Source organism: Hibiscus syriacus, unplaced genomic scaffold (genome assembly GCF_006381635.1).
Source record: "Hibiscus syriacus cultivar Baekdansim isolate YM2019G1 unplaced genomic scaffold, ASM638163v2 tig00111881_pilon, whole genome shotgun sequence".
NCBI classification, from domain to species: Eukaryota; Viridiplantae; Streptophyta; class Magnoliopsida; order Malvales; family Malvaceae; genus Hibiscus; species Hibiscus syriacus.
Genome location: NW_024063209.1, coordinates 874,254 through 899,977, shown reverse-complemented (window position 1 = coordinate 899,977; position 25,724 = coordinate 874,254). Strand labels below are relative to the sequence as shown.

Here is a 25,724-nt window from a genome sequence, read left to right as displayed (position 1 = left end):
TGCAAACAAATGAAAATGTCAAGGAAAAATAAAATGTAAATATATGATTTGATTAATAGGACTTTGGCTTTCTCACACGACAAGCAACTATGGAAGTGAGTGATAGGAGTCATTAAGGAAAATCTAAGTCTACTTCTCCGAATGGTCTTTCTTTTATACCTAGTCTGTCCGACAGAGTCTACTAAGGTGCCCTATGCTATCTCTAGTAAGGGACTTGACAAATTAAAGATGCCCTGGCAAAACCAATTGGCGTAAACCCTACAGTGATCCTATTGGTCCAGATAACAGGATATGTCTCGACAATACCTTTGTGCAGCAGCATTAACATCTAACCTATCGTTCATGCACAACTCCTTTTTGTCGAATGAAATCCTAGCCTTATCTCTAAGGTGGATTAGGCCTAGTTACTACCTAGAACCCCTTGTTTATGTAGTTCCTTCCTAGTTTCTCTCGAACACTAAGGATATATTACCTAGGTATTCTCTAGAACCCTAAGAATCTCCTAAGGAATGACTACTCTCGTAGTTCCTACAACCTTAAGGCATTAAACTCCATAAACTTAAACATCCAAAATGAACTCCCACCAAATAGAATTAGTTCATGGTGGGGTTCGAAATAAGCAAGCATAAAGCAAGATTATCCGTTCCTTACAACCCAAATAACAAAATATGAAAGAAAAGAACTAAGGGAATGAGAAAAAGCCTTTGACGTGCACTTTCGGAGCTTTCCTCGACCACCACAAACTGCCCCCAGCAAACTAGCTCCTCTCGGATGCCTAGAATGCCACTCCCGCATGCTTGTCACGGAGAAATGCCACGATAAGTAGGATTGACGGAGAAAGATGAGACATTCTCTCTCTAACTTTTTAAGCTCAAATCTGGGTGGAACCAAAGTCTCTAACAATGTGGCTTCATCCTCTATTTATAAGGGAAAATTAACCCTTGAACTAAGAGTTGACTTTCCCAAACCATGGTTAACTTTACTTGGGAGTCGGGCAAGACAGGTGATGATACAGCCTGGGTAGCTGGCTGAGTGACCGACATAATCATGTGGCAGACGCCCAAGGACAGCCAGGATCTGCAGGGTCAGGTGGCGTCATCAGCAGAACTAGCGGTTACAGCGCTGATCCCTCCAGGCGTATCTTCGACGTGGATTTCTCGGGCAGAGCTCTCAGACAACTGGATACAGCTGGCTTAAAAAATATCTTCTCGTACTTACAACACCTTCGAAATGCTGGTTGACCTCGGTAAATTCATTTTGCTCAGCAATCTCCTTATGTCATGATATTTTCTTTCCTCTTCTTCTTGCTCTCAATACATGCACATCATCAAACAAGTATCTTTCCCATAAAGTAGCACCGCTGTAAAAATAAAATGCCATGGCAAACCGAAATCCACTACATGCAACTAAATGCTTCTAAATGCATCTACATGGTCCAAAATGAGCCTTTAAACACTCAATAAATTAAGTTAAAAGGCCCCAAAATGTGGCCTTTTACGGAGTTATCAATTTGCTTTGTAGCGCCCAGATCTTTCATTGCAAACTACTTCGACAATCTTGCTTTGTAGCGTTTGCTCCCATCATGCTCTTCTTTGATCCTGTAAATCCACTTGTTATGAAGCGCTTTCTTACATAGTGGTAATTCAGCTAATTTCCACGTTTGATTTGGCTAAAACGAGTCCATCTCATCTTTCATGGAAGACTCCCACTTGACTGAATCCTCCACCTGCATTGCTTCATCATAGCACTCTGGTTCACTATTGTCAGTCAACAACAAGTAGTGTAAAGAAGGCGAATAACGATGGATTGGTTTAGGAATTCTGGAGGAGCGTCTCAATTATGGTGTGCCTAGTTCTTCTTGAACTGTTTAAGGATTGATCTGAAAATCATTTCCAGAAATCTCCTCAAACTCAACAAATTTCTTTGTTTCAGCTTCGGTATTGGAGATACTTGATTCTACGATTGACCTGTCTTTGTACATCACATTCTCATTGAAAATGACATCTTTGCTTCTGATGATCTTCTGATTTTCATAGTCCCAAAACCGGTAACCGAACTCATCACCACCATAACCAATAAAGACACATTTGTTGGACTTGGCATCAAGTTTACTTCTTTCAGCAGAATTTATCTGTACATAATAAATATAACTAAACACTCTTAAGTGTGAAAGGTTTATTTCTTTCTTGCTCCAAACTTCCTCTGGTATTCCACCATCTAAGGGAAATAAGGGCCCACGGTTGATCAGATAAGCTGCAGTGTTAATAGCTTCAGCCCATAGCAATTTGGACAATCGACATGTATCCTCATACTTCTGGCACGTTCATTTAGAGTTATGTTCATGCGATCTACTATGCCATTCTGCTGCGGTGTCATGGGAACTGTTGTCTCCATCTTGATCATATTATTTGCGAAAAAATCTCTAAATCTTCTATTTTTGTACTCTCCTCCATTATCAGACCTCAACCGCTTGAATTTTAGACCAATCTCATTTTCCACCTTGGCCTTCTATTTTCTGAAGGTATTAAAGACTTCTGATTTCTTATTTAGAAAATAAACTCACACCTTCCTTGTAGAATCATCGATGAAGGTGACATAATATAGTGAGCCTGCAAGATATGGAACTAGAGATGGTCCCCATACATCAGTATAAACCAACTCTAACTTTTCAACCTTGGGTATCTTGCCAATCTTTGCAAAACTGACTTTCTTTTGTTTGCCAAAGATGTAATCCTCACATAGTCTGACATCTATATTTTTTAGATCCGACAACTTCCCTTTTGACAAAAGTGTCTTCATCCCTTTCTCGCTCATATGGCCAAGCCTTTGGTGCCATAGGTTTGCTTTTCCATCAACATCTGCTAATGCAATGATATTCTCTAAATTTGAGGTAACATAGAGAGTACCGGTCTTCTTACCACGAGTAATGATGAGTGCTACTTTGGAAATCTTCCATCCACAACCTGAAAAGGTTGTATTATATCATTCTTCATCAAGCTGTCCTATAGAGATCAAATTTCTTTTGAGGCCAGGAATATGTCTCACTCCTTTTAGCTTCCAGGTGGTCTGGTTTGGCAACTTTAATCGAATGTCTCATTTTCCGACGATCTTCAAGGTTTCAACATCAGCTAGATGAATCTTCCCAAAATCACCACTGACATAGTTCTCAATGATTTCTTGGCATGGAGTGGAGTGGAAAGATGCCCCTGAATCCAAGATCCATGATTCAATCGGACTATTGACGCTTAGAATTATGGCATCACCTGTCTCCTCTGTCATGTTGGCAGATTCATGTGCGTTGGTATCTTTCTTCGGTGCTCGTCAATCTCTTTTAAAGTGACCCTTCTTGCCACAATTATAACAGCTATAATCTTTCTTTCCCGTTCTTGATTTTCCCGTTCTGGATTTGGATATGTCATGATTTGAATTTCTCCCTCTAGACTCTGTGTGCAAGGCTGAGGAGGTTGATGCTTCACCCGATTCTCTCCGTCGAATTTCTCCGCTCAGTACCAGATCCCGAACATCGTCGAATTTCAATTTATTGTTTCACGACGAGCTGCTAACTGCTGTAACAGTAGCATTCCAACTGTCTGGTAGAGATGATAAGAGAATTAAAGCTCAAAGTTCATCATCGAATTCAATTTCCACAGAACTCAACTGGGTTGTGATTGTGTTGAGTTCATTTAGGTGTTGAGCCATTGATACCCCTTCCTCCATCCGCAAATTGAATAATCGCCCCATCAAGTGAACTTTGTTTGAGGCTGATGGCTTCTCATATATACTGGAGAGAGCCGCCATAAGACCCGCCATGGTCTTTTCCTTTGCTATGTTGAAAGCAACATGCGGGATAACGTCAGTCGAATAACTCCGAGGGCTTGTCTTTCGAGAAGAGCCTAGTCTTCATTCTTCATGCCCTCTGGTTGCTTTCCTGAGAAAGGTTGATATAGATTTTTCTGGTACAGAAAATCTCCAATCTGCATCTTCCAAAAGTCAAAGTTCGCACCATAGAACTTCTCAATTTTCACATTCCCTTCGTCTGCAGTCATCGCTCCCACTCGAATCTGGATTCTTTGGATCGTTTCTGAAAATTTCTGCGAACCGCCGTGTATTAAAACACCTCTGTCGACAAATTCGTATCGCCGACAAAATTTTTCTATTCACAAAATTCACTATTCACTATTCATGTGACTAGTAATGAATAGTAACCTCGCAGAAAACTGACAAAATTCCCCACCAAAAGCTCTGATGTCAGTTGTTGGGAAATAAAACGAGAACGAGTAATTTCCCTAAAACCATATTAGTAAGAATGCGAAATAAAAGCGAAAAAATAATACCCGAAATTGATAACAGAGTTCAGTCAATTATGCATATATCTCCGGACTGCTGCAGATCTTTTACTAAAGAGAGAAAATTTACAGGTGTTTATAAAACATTCACAACTCACAAGCAAGCTCTCTAGTATTGGGAGAAAGAAATGATTTGGGATGATTTTGAAGCTAAATGGGTTAAGATATTTATAGGGACTAATTTTGTAAATACTCTAAGTGTAGGGACTAAAATACAATTATTCCATTACCAAAAAATAACAAAAATCAGCCCCTTTTGACTTCCCCATTTCGTTACCTCATTGTTTAACAAATGCAATGTGCGGTGCCTCCTTGTTTAACAAATGCAATGTGTGGTGCCTCCTTGTTTGACAATTGCCATGTAAAGGCATGACTTTCAACAATTATGCCATGTGAAGGCATGACTTTCAACAAATTTTTCTTCTTCCTAAATATGTTCAGTTATGATTGCTAGTCTTTTTGCTTTGAGGAAGCTTAGGACTTTTTCCTATGAACCAATTAGCTACTAGATATAGTTGAAACATTTTAAATGAATATTATGCAAGATCCATATTGTTACATATTCTTCTTTAAAAGTAAATTTATGATTGAACAGGCCTTGAGGTAAATATATTTTGTAACTGTTGATTAGTCTTATCTGGATGCAGGTTTAGCTGCTGCAATACTAACTTATCTGGGACTTCATTTGCAGCTTCTTGCTTTCAATATTCTCTTTTGACTGTTTTTTAATGTATTTTAATCTTATTAATGCCAGGGTATCATCTAATAGTCCCTGGACAATTTGAGATGGACATTGCTTTCTTTTTATAGATGCAATGATCATTCCTTCAAAATGTATTACAGTTTCTATGGAGTTTGCTTACATAATCGGGAAAAAAATTCTATTAATTTTTCTTTACAATTTACGCCGATAAAAAGGAATATAGTACTTCTGTTTTCATATATCATCATAATCTATTCACTGTCTAGGACGCTAATGATCATGTAGTCATTATTTTTCCTTGTTCAGTTCTCCCTAATTACTTTGCCCTTTCATTCTGATCCAAACCTTGTATGTTATGATTGTTTCAAGTTTTTTTTGTCAAATAAGAGATGGAGAACAGCTATGTATCTATTTGTTATGGCAGCTTTCAGATTTGAATGCTGAATAAAATGAGCAAATTGAAAGAAGAAATTCTAAGATAGAAAATGAACCTTAGGTGTTGTTTCCTAAGGCTGACTAAATCACAAAATCACAGATAACACGCTCGAAAATTTTGTAATTTGTGGTAGTATTTGGATTTAGTACATGTTCTTGTATGAAACTTATTTTGTTCATTCTTTTTTCTTCCTTCAGGAGCACCATATCTCGGGAAAAGTTTGAAGAACTTTGGGGGGACCTTCGGGATAAATCTCTTATGCCTGTGAAAGAAGTGCTTAAGCATTAAAGTTTGCAAGCTGTGATATATATGCTGTGGAGTTGATTGGAGGCGCTACTAGAGTTCCAAAGTTGCAGGTTTGTACTACACATTTTCCTGATGTTTCATATGTGCTGAAATAAATTGTAAGTGTAGATACTCGATTTATCTGGGGTTATGTCAGAGCAGACCCGAAGCAATGGTAACCTAACCCGATCCCAAACCAACTGGAGGCCCATCTCAAGCCCAATGGTCATCAACAGTTGAAGAAAGAAAATCAAGATCGGTTTTTAACAGTTAACAACCAGATGGTGGGGGGTTAACAAGGGGCTTAACAAAAGGGAGAGCAGATTATCATCCATGAAAAAAAAATTACAGAGAGAAAAAACCAACAATTAACCGAGAAAGCAGAAAAAAAAAAACTCCTTCCCCACCTATTCTTCTTACAGAAAAGAGAAACAAACATAAAAAAAAGAAAGTGTATAAAGATCGAAATTGTACTATCTTTTCCGGGGATTTTGATTATCAAAGGAAACAGAGTAGTTCCCTCATTTCGTCAAGCCAAAGCAATACATAGAATCATAAAGGGTATTTATTTTACTTTCATTTTCCATTGCTTTCATACTGTTCTTGTGTGAGTACATGTTTTGAATCAGGACCAAAACAGAAGCATAAAGGAGCAGTGGTTTATTTACCTTAGAAATTAATGTCATTTCCAATGCTATGTTTGCGTCTTTAGGGTAGAAACTTGTTAATTTAGCTTCTTTGATTTGATTTGAGAGATTCATAAGTACAAACAAACATTTTAAAGTTAAAGATTGAACTTGTCTATAGAAGTGAAAAACTCAAATGAAATTTACCTTTTTTCTTCGTTTTCTTTCGTCGGTGGGGGGCTTGGAAGAGAGGGCTTATGAGTTTCGAGGGATGTAAAGGAAGTTAGGAAGAGAAGTTGAGTCCATCGCCGAAGAAGTAGAGAGTCACCGTTGAGGGTGGTCATCGGAATGATTCTCTCGATCGTAAAGGTTAGGGGTGTGCCAAAGTCCTCAGTTGAGAGTGGGTTCTTTTGGGACATGGAAAACCGAAGTGGTTAATCTTTTTTTGTCGTTGGGTTGCTCGTCGGTTGACGATTGCAGTCGAATGGAGGTTGGCCACCAAGGTTTGGTGGCCGAATGGTGGCGATGGAGGCTCTCGGTTCAACTATCGGAGAAGAAATGGAGAATGGAGAATGGTACTGGAAATGGCAGTGTTAAATTTAGGAGTTTAGCTTAGGTTTTATTTTAGTTTAGCTTATATATTAAAGTATTTGGGTTAATTAAGTTTTGGCCATCGTAGTCTAATAGTAAAATGTAGTTTTAATCCTCCTAAGTTTAATGTGAATTAGCATTTTAGTCATCTTTAGGACTGCTTTAGAATTTAAATTTTTTTGTTTGTCCTAATTTAGTTATTTTCTAGTTTTTTAATTTTAGTTATAATTTCATTGGATTATTTGGGTGTAGATCCCTCATTTATGTGTATGTTTCATTTAGATTCCTACTTTAGTTTTAATTTGTATGTCGAATTTTACATTTATTTAAATTTAGTCCTAATTCTAATATGTATATATCGTTTTTTTAAAAATTCATTGTCTGACATGTTATGATTTTGTTTTTATATTTTGGTCACATGTATACATAATATGTTAATATGCATAATTTTTAATTTTTAATTTTAAAATATATGTATATAATTTTAGTATGTCACATTGTATGCTATTTTTTTTTAATTTTTTTTAATTAATTTTGGCATGACATCCACTTTTTGCACAATTTGTATGATAGCCTCATTTGCATAACTCGACATATTACATAATTGGATTAAAGGTAATATACTTTTAATTTAAAATTGTTTTAAGTGGGCAGTCATAACTGATTTGAGGTCCGCTTTTAATGATTTTAAAATAAAAGTGTATCCCGAAAGTCATACCAAAAAAATTGATTCGTCACCTAAGATTTGGGAACGAAAGAAAAGGAAATGTTCGTTTATTTAAATTTATCGAGAAAAGGTTGTTATAACTTTTAAGATCTGGTCTCGATATTTGTAAATAATCGAACATTATTTATCTTTCTAAAACGACTCGGTAATTTTAATTTAATTTATTTGAGTGCTTTTGAATGTTTTTAAAATTTATATCTTTGTTCTATGGGATCAAAAATCAAATTAAGTCTGAATTTGTAAAGTTCATTGCAAAGACGTTAATTAATCGACTAGGTACCAATTTAGGGCGTTGTGGGGGTGCTAATCCTTCCCACACGTAACCGACTCCCGAACTCATTTTTTGGTAACGCAAACCTCAATTTGTTGTTTTAATTAAAATTAATTTTTATTTAAAATGACCAAGTATTTTTGGGTGCCCAATCAGACCCTAATCAAAGATTGGTGGTGACTCTTCGAATCGTGTTTTTCGATCGTAAAGGAAATTCAAAATTTTTCGAAACGAGAGGTCTTTTAAATCACATTGTTTTGAATTAAAAAGAGGATAATTAAGAATTAATGTGGTTTTTTAAATCTCACCTTTTAAGAAAAATTGTTTCGACAGCTTGACGACTCTACTGGGGACTTTTTTTTAGAGAGTCAGACTGATAGTCGATTAATTAATTGTCTTTGCAATTGGAAATTATAAATTCGTTTTAATTTGGTTTTTGATCCCTTGCTTTGTTTTTAATAAGTTTTGTTTGTATTTTGATTTCTTTAATTTAATTTGATTAACCATTAAATAGTTGTACTGATATGTTTGCTAATGGTTTCAGAATAATTGTGTGTTTTTGGGAATTGATTTTGAGTGTTTTTATTGTGTGTGTTTTATGCTTTTCCTCACACACTGCACAGCTGCATTTTCATGACATGAGCTAAAACCCCGCTCTGTCCTAATTAAGTAGGAGTAAGAGACTATGCCCTCGTGTGGTTTTCACCTCCGTATGGGATAGTGGATCACTCCTGGAGCTCACGCCTTATGATCCTTGTGATGGTAATCACCTCCGCATGGACATAAGTAGGTGTGTTCCCTCGAAATTGAACTCGATCCCCTAAAGTCTGTGATGGGCTAGGATCGAGGGTTCAGCAGCCCAAGGGGGCACTGGCAAGGACAATTCGAGAACCTATTACTTTAGAACCGAACCCAGCATATAGTGAACATAGAGCCCGAACTTAGGTTGAGCCTAACCCGAACCTTAAGAGTCCCGTGAGAAGCGTACACAAGGAAAAGCTTTTTGAGTCATTTATTTTCACTTTTCGAATAAATGCATGCGAACTAGAAATCATGCGATTAGGTTTATTTGTCAAGCAAGCATGTGAATTAGATATTATGCGGTTAGGGTTTTAATGTTCAAACAAAGCATGGAGGTGGATATCATGTTGGGTAGGATCTACTAAAACATGATTGGGTAGCCAACATGTAAGGGTAGGTTTTATTTAATGATTATGATATTTATTATCTTGTTGTTGATATTATGTGTACTAACCCATTTTTTCTTTTTTTTTCTTTTTTTCTATGTCTATTTTATTTTGATTTTATTGCATTCGCATCTTCATGTCATCACAAGGTGTTAATTCGCAAGTGATTGGCTAATAAGAAGGCTGGTCATATTGAAACAAGAAATTCTTAACCATGTAGTCAAAATCAGGAGGTTCAAAGATATTCAGATGATCCATGAAGAAGGACATCCGATGAATGAAGAAATCTGAAGCTGATTGAAGACTTCTTTTAAAAGAGTGAAGGCCAAGATATTCTCAGAAGATAGATACAATTATACCAAGGACAAGAAGACCCTTCACAAAGACATGAAGATCACTTCGTATTGAAAGTAAAAATGGAGACCTCAAGATTCAATTTAAAGACATCTGGTGTCATTAAAGGTGATAAAGTACGCCGACAATTTTGGGTGCAATATTAGATTCCATGAAGAGTGCAACTTAAGGAAATAAACAAATGAATAATCACATTTATATTTTGACTACATGGTGTACTGAATTCTTGTTGTCTAAATGAAGGTTGTTCTATGGTGGTCACTTTTGGAATTAAAACCTTGTGCATTTGCATTTGCATTCTTACTAGCATTAATTTATTTATTTCGTTATTGTTGTTTTTTGTCATTTTGTTATCTCATTTGTACTAACTTGTTTCTATGTTGTTTTTTCTCTTTGTCCGCATTGCATGATCATGGCATATTCAAAAGGTGTTGATTTGTGAGTGGTCATCATAGTAAAAGGTTTTCATGAGGAACAAGGGGTTTCGTGATCAAACAGACTATAACACAGTCAAGAAATGACATCTTGAGAAAGCTTCGAAAATAGTGGAGACTTGCGCACATAAAGATCATATGTCTGACAAAGAGCACAATGAGATAAGAGATATAAAAGAGGAAATGTCCAAGATGATGGATAGAATAGATGTTTTGTCCAAAGGAAGAGAGACTTCTACCGAAGAAAAGAAAGAACTCAATGAACACAATCTCGAGGTGTCAGATACGCAAGGGACTACTTTAGAACCTGCTGATTCTAGCCAAAATGAGAAACCATGCACAATCATTATTCGTATCAACAAGTTGTTTGGAAATGCCAAGGAAATAGTGCAACTATAGAAGTTCAGAAGGATGAAAAGAAGACATGTAGTCCAAACTCGTTGGTGTTTGATAATCTATTCCCAACATCAGGGGAAATAAAACTGGAAACTCCAATTCAACCCAAGTTGAGAGGTGGATCTCATTGTGATTCCATCCCAATATCATATAAGGAATTGTATGATGAATTGTTAGAAGCCCGAGAAGTGGCACCGCATTATGTGAAACCTTTGCAACCTCCATATCCAAGTTTGTATGACGTCCACGTTCGTTGTGAATATCATGTTGAGATTCAAGGACATTCTATTGAGAATTGTTCCACCTTCAAACGTCGAGTCCAACTTCTTCTAGATCATGGAGTATTGGAGTTTGAATTGAAAAGACAACCCAGTTTGAAAACAAATTATCCTGTTGAGTTTGAACCAAAAGTGACCAAGGGTAAGAGTATCAGTGAGGACATCCATGAAGAAAATTGTTTGCCAAAATACGAAGCTTTGATTCGTCGTTTAAGAAGTGAAAATAATAAATTGAGCAGAGAGATGGAAGCCATGTGAGATGATTTTCGAAGGATCAGTCAAACTTTTAAATTTGTTGGTATAGGAAATGTCCCAGAGGAGTGGATAATAGGGGTCACTAAACTTAAAAATGATGTTGAACAGTTGGGAAAGAATTGCAAGATGCACGAAGGTCAAGTTGAGAAGTTTTCTCATGATTTACAAATTGCAGAAAAAAGACGCAATATAGTTGTTGATAATTTGGGAAGATATCAGACCGAGAATCAGATGTTGAATAAGTCTATTGCCAATATGGAAATTTCATATCAACGCCACAAGCGGGAGAATGACGCTGAGCTTAAAGCCGTTAGAGCCAAGAATGAGAAGTTGATGAAGATGGTGGATGATTGCAGTGATCTTATACAAGAGCTTCATAACCACAATGACTTTCTTACAAGGAAGATTCAACAGCAGTGTCTACAGCTCCGAGAATCAGCACTCAAGATAGAGAAAAGAGACAATGTCATGAAAGAAACTATGACCCAAGTAAGCAATGTGGCTCAAAAATGGGTTGATTTAGCTGGATTTGCAAGAGAATTGAAGCATATTGACAACTCGACCCCCGAGTATGAGTGGAAATTAAATTGGCTTTTGAAGGAAATAGAAAAATTTGGATTGAAAGCTGTCCGTTATATGTAAAGTTTGTTTGATGTATCGAGACCTTTGTGTTCAATGAAAGTTGTTTTAAGATGGTCACTCTGGAATGACACCTTTTGTATTTGCATTTGGCATTTGCATTTGCATTACATGTATTTATTTAAGCATTTTACATGCATTAATTATAAAAACACAGAAATAATTTATGGAAGGTTATGTGAAGGTAATAACAAGATCATCCATTTATACTACTTCCTCATCGTCATGAATAAGCAAATGGAAACAATGGAGCAATCTCATAAGGGATCACAAGATAAGTTGCAAGAGCAGTTAGTCGGGTCACAACAAGATACGGGGAATCAAGCATCGGGTTCTTTGCAAGGCGTATCGAATCAAATGATCCAGGTACTGGTACCACAAGCTGCTAGTAAAGAGAAAATAGAGGATAAAGGAAATCAATCTCATCAGACTGGTACATCAAGAGTAATAATTTGCCCTGGAGCGTTTAACTCAGACCTAGGGATGAGCCTCGTCAATTTTGAGCAATTTGAAGATAAATTCAGGTGGTTGAATGAAGCTATTGAAGATATGAAGATTGTTAATGCCCCTCACAAGGAGTTAGAAGCTAGAGAACTTAGTTTGGTCCCTGATTTGGTCATCCCACATGAATTTAGGGTGCCTAATTTTGAAAAATATGATGGCACTAGTTGTCCCATAATTCATCTAAAGATGTTTTGTAGAAAGATGGAAGGGTACCTAAATAATGACAATATGTTGATTCATTACTTCCATGATAGTCTTGTTGGGCCGGCTATAGTATGGTATAACCATTTGAACAAAGAACAGATCAAGACATGGGTCAACCTAGCTGATGCTTTTCTGGGACAATATCAATATGTTAAAAGCTTAGCCCCAAAATGTCATGACCTTCAAAGGATAAGAATGAAAGCTACTGAGAGCTTTAAAGAATATGCCCTAAGATGGAGAGGAGTGGCAGCACAAGTTCAACCTCCTTTGTTAGAAGAAGAAATATCATATATGTTTCACGATTCTCTTCCAGCTCCTTTCTTTGAGTTAATGTTGGGAAAGTCGACGAATAACTTCAAGGATCTTATGACAGCTGGAGAGTTAATTGAGGATGCAATCAGTAAAGGAAACTTGAAAGACACTTCTAAAAACCCAACCGATCAAAAGGAACAAACTGATGAGGTGAATGAATGTTACGTCCAGAGCTCTCAAAGCCGTAAAAGAAAAGGGGCAGGTGGTTACTCGAGATATCCAAAGAAAGTCCCAAGATCGAAAAATGCTTTGAAAGTGTTCCAAACTCCTATCTCAGATCTATATCCCCATTTGATTGAAGGTCAATACCTCACACCGAGGCCAGTGAAAGTGAAACCAGACCCTTCTGCTCATAGCTATGATCAAGATAGTGTCTGTGATTTCCACTTGGTGGCATTGGGACATTCTACGAGAAATTGTAGGTCGATGTTAAAGGAGATAGAGATGCTTGTGGCAAATGGGACGTTAACAGAGGAATTGGTGGAACAGTGGATAACGAGCTTGAGTGGGGCATCAAAGAACAATATGTAACATCCGTTTGAGTTAAGTACCACGACATTAGATGGGTAATGGGGCATCCTAATTAGAAAGAGATCATTTCATTCATTATGGAGCTTTATTTCATTTGCAACATCATGTTTGAACTTATTTTTCATCCTTTCTCAGTTTTTTTTATAATGATGTTTAAATAAATTCATGTTACTTTGAGGATGGTGAGCATTGAATCGAATTTGCAACTTGAAATTCTTTGAATACCTACTGAATTAAAAACTCTGTAAATAATTAGAGTTATAAATCTTTGACAAGATGACAAGGTTGAAACCTGATAAAACAAAGACCTTTACCTTATCTCCAGAATATACAATCGAACACCATACCCTTCTATTGCAGGGACCGATATAGCCTTCTTCTATCATAAGGAGATGAACAATAGGTTTGGTATTCAGGTATGTATAGGAGCGGAAAACATGGGGCATCTTTTGTGTATGATGTTACAAAACCGACTAGATTACACTTCTGTTGATGACGTTCAATGATGATTATGATCCTTACAGGTGGAATAGTCGAGTAGGTGAATCTAGTTTAGGTCAGTTGTTTGGAAATTGAACTCTAACGATGAGATTTTCTGACTTTCAACAACACCTAGACTATGACAGGTTCTTCTTGACAAGCTTAAGAAATTGGACCCGTATACCCAAATTATAATATTATATGTATACAATAAAGCTTGAGCTGTCCCTCTAGAGCAATTGGTTAAACGCACCGGCTTTATGGACATAATTTAGCTAGCCTAATAAAGGTGATGATATTATATATACACAATAAAGCTGAGCTATTCCGCTAAAGCAATTGGTTATAGAGGAAACTCGAAAGCCCTGGCTTTATGAATAGATTATATTCAAACCATGACCTTGATCGGGTACCTGGCAATTTGGTGTATGCTCCACTGTGATTGTCAAGTCAAAGACTTTGTGATGAGATGAACCCTTCAGCTAGCCCGATAGAGGCAAATTACAATAAAATTTATTTCAGCTAGCCAGATAATGGCAAATTAAATCAATTTTATGAATAAGTAGTTTCGGTAAAGATTGACTAAGGGAGTTAAGGAACACCTATTATAGTCAATATCACACGAGCACTCAGGAATTTCATTTTTAGACCGATATTTCTACACTGCCTTTGTTAGAGGAGTCTACGAGGCTTGAACAAATGGAAGATTTCAGAGAACTGAAATAAAAGTGTTCTATAAAGTCTAGTAATTGATTATACAAGTTGCTTCATTTTGTCTGTATCCGATTAAAATACCAAGCCAGAAGGAGGGGCATGTTGTGATGTTCGCAAGGACCTAGAAAGAAATGTAAGTTTGTTGGCCGAAACCTTAAAAAATAGAAAGCCAACCTCAAGCCAACCCATCAATTTTGACACTTGTCAAAGAGTTATAACTCTGAAAAATTAATTAGTTATTGATTCTTTTGATATTCTTTGAACTCATGTTTATGATTTGATTTGATTGTAAGCCTGAATTAAGGGGCAATGCTTTATAAAATTCTTTCATTCTTTGATCCCTATAATAAGAGAAAAGGGAAAAACATTTTCAAATAGGACAGTCTCAAATGTCAAAGATCCTTGAAGCTGGAAAGATTCAATTTGCCTCTGTTGTAGAAAAAAAATAAATGATGCCAGAATAGTGAAGCATTTCACAGTATTGAAAGCAAGTGGTATGAGAGATTAGAAAGACTAAAGAATACAGCTTGTAGCATTTCCTTGTGACGTTGTTAGTAACCCGCCAAGAAGAAGATGGTCTCATTATTCGTAAGGGGCATTATCCCAGCTTGTATAAAAATATAAGACATTTTGTTAAAAGAGTTGACCACTTCTTAAGTGTTTGTGGAGACATGAAGAGAAGCCCTCGAGCTATTTGATAATACAGTTGTTTAGTGACATCAGATTGAGACTATTCAAGTTATGATATATTGGGCACAAAGAAATCCATGAGTACCCACTTTGGGGCATGACCAGAAATCCATATCATGTTGGGATGACAAGATTTAAACTAAGAAGATATTGAGAATGGGTCTCACAACTTGAAGTGTCAGGGGCAAACCGTGAATTTGAGCAGAGCTTAAGTTGTAGAGGAAGCCAACCGAACATCAATCAATGGCAGAGTCCTTAAAGAACAACTCAGAAATCGTACTTGAGCCAAGGACAGAAATGGGGCAATACAGTGGTATTTCTGATCATAGCAAGAAGTTGAGAGAGAAAGCAATTTCTCCAAAATGAAGATAAAAAATGAAGACAACAAGAAGATAAAAGAAGATAAGATGGCTCTTCGGAAGAATGCAAGCTTGAAATTATGAGTTGCTACACTGATATCAAAGTAAACCACAGAGAGGAATGATCAAGAATAAGAAGACTGAGTTTGCCACTTTGAAGTAAAATGAAGATTGAATCGACATTTATGCATTCATAAGAACATCATTTGCATAAAAGAAAATGCATTACACTGATATATTTCATTGTATTCATGTTTCATGCATAAACACATGGTTTTGATAGATCTTCCAGTAAAAAGAGAAGATACAGGATGTTAAAATCCCGATAATTGAAAGGTAGAAGTTAAACATCAAATACAGGGAATCATGTTTAGAGAGGCAGAACCTGAGGAACGCAGGGGTCAATCCGCAGAGGAAACATTACTTTGAAGCGGGGAACGAGGCTCGACCTTTAAGTCATTTTATGAAGTGAAATGAGAAGGATTTCTCATTAAAATATGAAATTTGAGATTTTGAAAAATAAGTAAGGTTTCATACCCAGCAAACAATTTAAGTCAATCGGGCCATCAGTAAGTCTTTCGAGCATGATGATTAAAAATCCTTCGGGTCATCTATAAGCCTTTAGAGCAAGATGATAAGTCCTTCGGGCCATCCTTAAGACCTTCGGGTAGGATGTTTTCACATGAGTTTGAAAAATAAGAAAGTGATGTTTTAAGAAAATGAAACCTTTGAAAACTAAAAAGGATTTTTTCCCCAAAATTTCACACTTAGTAAGTCCTTCGGGCCATCAATAAGTCTTTCGAGCATGATGTTTAAATCCTTAGGGCAATCAGTAAGTCTTTCGAGCATGATGATTAAATCCTTAGGGTAATTTATAAGCCTTCATGGAAGAGTAGTGAAGCAAACTCATCAGTAAGTGCCATCAGTAAGTCTTTCGAGCATGATGATGAAGTCCTTCGGGCCATCAGTAAGTTTTTCAAGCATGATGATTAAATCCTTTGGGTAATTTGTAAGCCTTCACCGAAGAGTAGTGAAGCAAATCCATCAATAAGTCTTTCGAGCATGATGATGAAATCCTTCGGGTCATTTGTAAGTCTTTCGATCAAGGTGATAAGTTCTTCGGGCCATTTTAAGCCTTCTCGGAAGAGTGTTCGAGCAAGTCATCAGATCATCAGATGTGGGAGGAAAGCGAAGGTTCTCGAGTACAAAGAAACGGATCAATTGATTAAAAGGAAATGCGCATGAGGAGTCATTAACCAATTCAAGGTCCTAGGAAAAGAGAGGTTCAGATGGCAGCCGAGTCCAAGAAGATTCTCATATCTAGTTGTTGCGAGACAAGCTCCCTTAAGAAAAATGAATTCTCAAAGATTCTCTTAAATTCTAAATTTTTTCGAGTATAATGTTTTTTTAAATCTTCAAATATACAGTAATAAGTGGAAACGTTTGATTTTCAGGTTTAACCTTCGAAGTTGAGCCTTCATGGAAGAATAGTGAAGCAGAATCACACCAGAAGATTGTTCGAGTTCTACTCCTTGAAGCAAGAGGGATCGAACCCGTATGCAGAAGATTATTCGAGTTCTACTCCCTGAAGCAAGAGGGAGAGAACCCGTAGGCAGAAGATTGTTCAGGTTTTACTCCCTGAAGCAAGAGGGAGCGAACCCGTAGGCAGAAGATTGTTCAAGTTCTACCCCCTGAAGCAAGAGGGAGTGAACCCATAAGCAGAAGATTATTCGAGTTCTACTCCCTGAAGCAATAGGGAGCGAACCCATTTTTAGAAGATTGTTCGAGTTCCTTAATCCCTGAACAAGAGGGAGCGGACCCATCATTTGAAGATTTTTCAAGTTTCATTTATCTCGAAGTAACAGTGGAGTGCTTTAATCTTTTGAAGTTATCAGGATCGGACAAACTCGATCATCTTTTGATCTTTGCTATATTCTCGTTACACGACAATGTGCAAAGACGGGCAGCTGTAGATACTCGATTTATCTGGGGTTATGTCGGAGCAGACCCGAAGCAATGGTAACCTAACCCGATCCCAAACCAACTGGAGGCCCATCTCAAGCCCAATGGTCATCAGCAGTTGAAGAAAGAAAATCAAGATCGGTTTTTAACAGTTAACAACCAGATGGTGGGGGGTTAACAAGGGGCTTAACAAAAGGGAGAGCAGATTATCATCCATGAAAAAAAATTACAGAGAGAAAAAACCAACAATTAACCGAGAAAGCAGAAAAAAAACTCCTTCCCCACCTATTCTTCTTACAGAAAAGAGAAACAAACATAAAAAAAAGAAAGTGTATAAAGATCGAAATTGTACTGTCTTTTCCGGGGATTTTGATTATCAAAGGAAACAGAGTAGTTCCCTCATTTCATCAAGCCAAAGCAATACATAGAATCATAAAGGGTATTTATTTTACTTTCATTTTCCATTGCTTTCATACTGTTCTTGTGTGAGTACATGTTTTGAATCAGGACCAAAACAGAAGCATAAAGGAGCAGTGGTTTATTTACCTTAGAAATTAATGTCATTTCTAATGCTATGTTTGCGTCTTTAGGGTAGAAACTTGTTAATTTAGCTTCTTTGATTTGATTTGAGAGATTCATAAGTACAAACAAACATTTTAAAGTTAAAGATTGAACTTGTCTATAGAAGTGAAAAACTCAAATGAAATTTACCTTTTTTCTTCGTTTTCTTTCGTCGGTGGGGGGCTTGGAAGAGAGGGCTTATGAGTTTCGAGGGATGTAAAGGAAGTTAGGAAGAGAAGTTGAGTCCATCGCCGGAGAAGTAGAGAGTCACCGTTTAGGGTGGTCATTGGAATGGTTCTCTCGATCGTGAAGGTTAGGGGTGTGCCAAAGTCCTTAGTTGAGAGTGGGTTCTTTTGGGACATGGAAAACCGAAGTGGTTAATCTTCTTTTGTCGTTGGGTTGCTCGTCGGTTGACGATTGCAGTCAAATGGAGGTTGGCCACCAAGGTTTGGTGACCGAATGGTAGTGATGGAGGCTCTCGGTTCAACTATCGGAGAAGAAATGGAGAATGGAGAAGGGTACTGGAAATGGCAGTGTTAAATTTAGGAGTTTAGCTTAGGTTTTATTTTAGTTTAGCTTATATATTAAAGTATTTGGGTTAATTAAGTTTTGGCCATCGTAGTCTAATAGTAAAATGTAGTTTTAATCCTCCTAAGTTTAATGTGAATTAGCATTTTAGTCATCTTTAGGACTGCTTTAGAATTTATTTTTTTTTGTTTGTCCTAATTTAGTTATTTTCTAGTTTTTTAATTTTAGCTATAATTTCATTGGATTATTTGGGTGTAGATCCCTCATTTATGCGTATGTTTCATTTAGATTCCTACTTTAGTTTTAATTTGTATGTCGAATTTTACATTTATTTAAATTTAGTCCTAATTCTAATATGTATATATCATTTTTTTAAAAATTCATAGTCTGACATGTTATGATTTTGTTTTTATATTTTGGTCACATGTATACATAATATGTTAATATGCATAATTTTTAATTTTTAATTTTAAAATATATGTATATAATTTTAGTATGTCACATTGTATGCTATTTTTTTAATTTTTTTTTTAATTAATTTTGGCATGACATCCACTTTTTGCACAATTTGTATGATAGCCTCATTTGCATAACTCGACATATTACATAATTGGATTAAAGGTAATATACTTTTAATTTAAAATTGTTTTAAGTGGGCAGTCATAACTGATTTGAGGTCCGCTTTTAATGATTTTAAAATAAAAGTGTATCCCGAAAGTCAGACCAAAAAAATTGATTCGTCACCTAAGACTTGGGAACGAAAGAAAAGGAAATGTTCGTTTATTTAAATTTATCGAGATAAGGTTGTTATAACTTTTAAGATCTGGTCTCGATATTTGTAAATAATCGAACATTCTTTATCTTTCTAAAACGACTCGGTAATTTTAATTTAATTTATTTGAGTGCTTTTGAATGTTTTTAAAATTTATATCTTTGTTCTATGGGATCAAAAATCAAATTAAGTCCGAATTTGTAAAGTTCATTGCAAAGACGTTAATTAATCGACTAGGTACCGATTTAGGGCGTTGTGGGGGTGCTAATACTTCCCCACACGTAACCGACTCCCAAACTCATTTTTTGGTAACGCAAACCTCAATTTGTTGTTTTAATTAAAATTAATTTTTATTTAAAATGACCAAGTATTTTTGGGTGCCCAATCACACCCTAATCAAAGATTGGTGGCGACTCTTCGAATCGTGTTTTTCGATCGTAAAGGAAATTCAAAATTTTTCGAAACGGAAGGTCTTTTAAATCACATTTTCTTGAATTAAAAATAGAATAATTAAGAATTAATGTGGTTTTCAAAATCTCACTTTTTTTACTCTTTAAAAAAAGAAAATCATTTCGACAGTAAGAGTTGAAAGAAAGAAGGAAATGTTAGGCTAATCCTAAAATCAACTAGCAATAAAGGCTTCGACATGAATAGAAGGCCTCAGGAATCTTCTATTGCCATTAATATATTAATAATATGATGGAAATTATATAACTCAAGTTTGGTGGTGTTTCCAACATGAAATGGAAATATTTGAATATTGCAACCTACTACAAAGCTATTAATTTTACTGAGGTATAACTAGATACCTTTTCTTAGATACATTCTTCTTTCCCATGGACATTTAAGATTTTTAAATATCTACCTTAATAGACTGTTCGCCATTGTGATGTGCACTGAACGGTAACACCAACAAAAAAATTCAACAAAAGCAATATGCATATTTGGTATAAATTTGGAGATCGTTCATCCCAAGTTGCATTTTGGTGCAGTGTGAGCCTTTGGTTATCAGAAAGATGATCCTTTCCAAAAGGCTTTCTGCCATGTAATTTCCATAGATTGATCATGTTTACTTGATGAAAGACAAGCTGAAAGCAAACTCCCTTTTCCTTGATAGGTTAAGCTCCAAGAATACTTTGGAAGGAAAGATCTGGACAAACATCTGGATGCAGATGAAGCTATTGTTCTTGGTGCAGCACTACATGCTGCAAATTTAAGTGATGGAATTAAATGGAACCGTAAACTGGGGATGATTGATGGTTCCTCCTATAGTTTTTTTCATGGAATTAGATGGGCCCGATCTTTCAAAACATGGGGCGGGGCTACTATGCTTTTAGTTGTGCCAAGGATGAAAAAGCTTCCCAGCAAGGTAAAATAATATGTTGTTCGAGCCCATATAAAGACTACTCATCTTCTTTGTAGTTGCACTAATGGTCATGTCGAACTTTCCATTTACAGATTTTCAAGTTCTTTAATCATAGGAAAGACTTTGAAGTGTCTCTTGCTTATGATCATGAAGATCTTCTACCTTCAGGGCTTTCCTCGCCTGTATTTGCTCAGTATGCAGTTTCTGGTTTAAGAGATGCATCCTAGAAGTAAGGATCTTGCTGATCTTTGCCCCCCTTTCTATGGTTAAGGTGCTAATGGTTTGGTTTAGTTTCTTTCATAGGGGACTTTTAAACGAATAAGACTTTTGGTATGACAATATTGTTAACGAATTTAAATGAATTCAGGCCTGGAAACCGTTTTGGTTTGTACCTTCCTTTGGATTTATTAGTTCATATTTTTTGTTGGGGGCTCAAATGTATTTAGAAAGCTCAAATAATTCAAATAAAATTATTAGATTGCATAGTTTCATAAATGATTGGTAGCTGATATACGAATTATGCTAATGGTTTCCTCTGATCTCACATATAAGTAAGCTCGAAACAAACCCATCTAAAATCTTCTATGATTTTTATTTGGTTAGAGGTCAGTTATGTTTAATACTAATATTATTATTCAATTAATACCAACCACCTACGTGATGCTTTGTTACAGTTTGCTTTTACTCTTAATGCTAGAAATAAGTTATTTTGTTCATCTTCGCCTTATGCAGGTACTCATCTAGGAATTTGTCTTCTCCCATCAAAACAAATGTGCATTTCTCTCTTAGTAGAAGTGGAATACTTTCTTTCAATCGAGCAGAGGCTGTTTTCCAAGTAACAGAATGGGTAGAAATTTCTAAACGGAATTTGACTGTAGAGAATTCAACCAGTGCTTCTCCCGATGTATCTGCTGATCTTGGTTCTTTCTGAACTAAGAAACAATAACTTGGAGTCAGATGGTGGGTTCAGTAGTTCAACTAACAGTACCATTAAAGAAACAAATACAGTGGATCTGGGTACAGAAAAGAAACTGAAGAAGATGACCTTCAGAATTCCACTCAAGGTGCAAACAAGCAGACTGTTACAATTTTTCTTCAATTAGTTTCATGCCCTTACTTGCCTTGCATTTTTGGATTGTTTCTGTATCAGCTAATTTTCTTACACTTTTGCGTTCTCTTTTCATTGTAGATAGTGCAAATAACAATGGGACCTGGAATACCTCTTTCAAAAGAATCTTTGTTGAATGCTAAAAGTAAATTGGACAAGAAGGATGCAGTGCGAAGGAGAACAGCAGAATTGAAAAATAACCTTGAGGAATATATATATTCTACAAAAGAGAAGGTGCGGATCTTTTGTTTGTTTATTCATTTTGTTAAAATTTAGTATCATATTTTCATTCTATAGTGGTGTTATTTTATTTCTCATATTTTTTAAAAAATTTAAAATGAAATTGTTCAGAGTTTCTACGTAACCAGAAATTGTAGTTTGTGCACTTGTTTATGTAGTTTTCATTATGTTTGGTTTGATTGTAAGAATGGTCGGCAGTCCATGGCATTTGGTCTTCCATCTAGAGAACATTAGTAATTTCAGCTTTTCTCATATCATAGTAATTTTATTTTCTGTTGCCTTATTTCATACCAGCTTGAAACATCTGAAGACTTTGAAAGAATATCTTCAAATGATGAACGCCAATCTGTTATCGAAAAGCTTGATGAGGTTAGTCTCATGTTTTCAGAGACATTTTAGACAGTTTGTTTGCATTAAAATTGAACATAGGACATTCTTATCGTTCAGGTTCAAGAAACTGCTACGGAGTTTCAAGAACGCCTAAATCTGTTAAAAGCTTCCACTGACCCAATATTTTTCCGGTATCTTCTATTTCTTGGGACTGGTATTCTTATCTGTGGTAATTGTATTCTGAACAATCATTCATTATAAGGGATTGAAATTTATTGAACTAAAACAATTACTGTGACTAAATTTTAGAATTAAAGAGTTGACCGCACGGCCAGAAGCAGTAAATTTTGCTCGACAATACCGTACTGAATTGCAACAGGTGCTTCAAATTGTTTATTTGTAACATGCTTTTTTAAAGGTCATGTAGCAACCTAGGTTTGGTTTAGTCAGTGTTGTTGTTCGGGGGGTAGAGATCTAAGGCTCAGTATAACTAAAGTACCTAGTATGAATACCAAAGTTTATTTTGATTTATCATTGGTCAATGGATGGAGGACTGGTGAGACACAAGAATATATAGAAATAGAGAGAGAAATAGGCTGAAAAATGGAAGAGTCAAAGAGAGGAGGCAAACTGGAAGATTCAATAACTTAGTATCTAAAGAATTCATGCTCTGAAGCTGCAAACAGATATCGACTCAAACTGTTTTAGCTTGCAACCAAATATTTCCAAAAATGTTTTAGAAGTCTTTAAGGTGGTCTTACACCTTTACCTTTCTTAGTTCACTCTGTGTGATATTGCTTTGTGGGATCATTGTCCGCAAATTCCTAGAGACCAAACTTAGATCCATAAATGATAAGGGTGTGGTAGGTACATGTAGGTATCCTATATCTAAGCCATAGTGCTACTTGTACCCAAAAGGAAACTGCCCTTAGAAAACATTCTAGCATCAAATTTAGATGGATATTTTCTTCTTTTTTCTTTTTTATGAATTCATAGTGCCACATGGATATTTATAATATAGATTCCCCTACATGAATATTTATTTTTGTGGGTTTCCATGTAGACCATTCGTGGGTGGGAGGACAAACCTTGGCTGCCAAAAGACAAAATAGAGGAAGTATAAATTCTCATTTGAATCTCTCTTTCTGATATTTGCTAGATTATATGTATGCCTATTCACGTGACAGAAACTTACAAATGATTTGCTTTTCAGCTGTCGATTAATATGGACAAGTTCAAGACTTGGTTGGATGAAAAGGAGGCTGACAGCACAAGTAATTTGCTGCAATAGTAAAAGTCATTTGCATTGCACTCTGTTTTCTTAAACATAATCATACAAGGCAAAAGATAAAATAAGAAAGACCTATTTTGTGACAAAAGAGAACTAAAAATGTAAATAAACAAGTGTGTGTATATATATATATATATATATATATATATATATATATATATATATCAAGGCCATAATTTGTATATATTTTATGACCTTGTTCTTTTATACATTTACTAAATGATTTTCACGTTAAGTACTGCAGGACATCCGGATTCAGCACTCCTGTTTCCACATCTAAAGAAGTATACGAGAAGATAATCGGTATAAAAGAAAAGGTATGGCCGGCTTGATTAATACTGGAAATGAGTATACTTTCAGCAAGTAGTTTCCTGAAATGCATATTGCTGTTTGATTAGGCTGATAGCATTAAGAAAATCCCCAAGCCAAAGCCTAAGGATGAGAAGCCCGTAAATAACAAAACCAATACTGATTCAGAGAATTCAAAAACTCCCGATTCAACTCTGGAGACGGATACTTCTCAAACTGAGGACTCAGAAGCTAAGGTAGAATCAGAGCTGCACGAAGAGTTGTAATTAGTTCGGCACAAGGAGCACGGCCTTACAACTTGGTTAGTAGAGATTGATATCATTCCAACAAATTCTCTCTAATGGAAGAAACCGGTAGTATTGCTCTACTTTACCGTCTTCGAGATTTTGACCGGTGCATGGTCGGAGGTAGTTCAGAGGCTTCTAATATTATCGTGGTAAACAGTTTTGTCTTCTGAAGAGACGGAACAGTGTTATAAGATTTATCATAAAAGAAGTTAAATAATATCATATCCTTGTTGAGGACTTTTTATGCCAAGTACTAGTTTTACTCCAAATTCCTTCATGATTAAACCCTTAATTCTTTTCCTCAAAAGATTAACATGACGGCTCACGATTATATTTCATTGTTGATATCAATAAATAATTTTAATTATAGTTTCTTAGTTCACTGATTTCGTGGTAAAAGATATTCAAATGGATTTTATGGTAAGAAGATAATGTAACACTTTTCTATAATTAATTATAACTGTTTTTATGTGACACGTGTCCAATTACTAGAATTAAATTTGCCAGATAAAAAACGTTAGCAAAATTACTTTGAGCGTGTACTTTAATACTCTATATAATTATTCATGTGGCATGTTTTTATAACCATTATAATTTTAAAAAAAGGTAAAGTACACAAACGGTACCTTGATTGCAGGGCACTACTTTATTGAGTCTCTAACTATTAAAAGTTAAAAAATGATCATCCTTGTATTGTTGAGTTCTAAAAGTTATAAAATAATCATCCGATTATTCATATGTTTCAAACTCATTTTTTCTATGAAAAAATTTATAGTTGTTCGAGCTACACTTAACCTACTAACTAAATATGATAAAATCATATTTTAATGATGTCTATTGACACCGTCGTTGCTTTCAAGCTCTGGTTTGACGGTATAATGTAAACAGAGAAATCCACAAAATACAACTCAAACAGTTATGAGACCAAATTTTTATCATATTGCAATGAGTAGGTCAACATCCAATTCAGATGGTCACTAATTTTTAAATGGAAAAGGATGATTTTGGAACATATGAATAATTTAGTGACTATTTTATAACTTTTAATAGTCAGAAAACTCAACAAAACAATGTGTTATAGGCCGGGAACATTTTGTAACTTTCAATAATCGAGAGTCTCAACAAAGCAATGGATCATTTGTGTACTTTAGCCATTAATAAATTTGTACAAAAATATTAGAATATTAAGAATTGGAATAACAGTGTGTAGTTAAACTTTATATGTTCAAATTTTAATTAATAAATCCCACCGAGTTATATAATTGCACTTAAACGTACATAAGGAATTATAATTTCTTATCATTATAACAAGGTATAATTACTGCAATCTTCTAATTATTGTACGATGTCAAAGCATACTTTAAATTCTAGCCTGACGTAGGATATCAATACTTTAAATTCTCAAAACTATTGAATCTAATTCAGTTCTTATTGTGGATTATTAATTTGTTTGAAATTTTGTATTGACTCAAATTCAAACAAATTCGAACGAATTCCTCAAGTCTGTATAAACTTTGTCAAACAAATTTATCAAATTTAAGATTAATCGAGTAGAATCAAACTTCTTCGGCCATAAAAAACAAAGAAAAGGTTGATTTATTTTAACCATGGCTACTACTAAAATAAGAATCAGCTGTTTCAAAATAAA

At 35.5% G+C, this 25,724-nt stretch overlaps 1 pseudogene; it reads left to right on the top strand.

Annotated features, from left to right (window-relative positions):
• Positions 1 to 1,047: 1,047 nt before the first annotated feature.
• LOC120172843 lies at positions 1,048 to 24,003 on the top strand (annotated as a pseudogene).
• Positions 24,004 to 25,724: the final 1,721 nt, after the last annotated feature.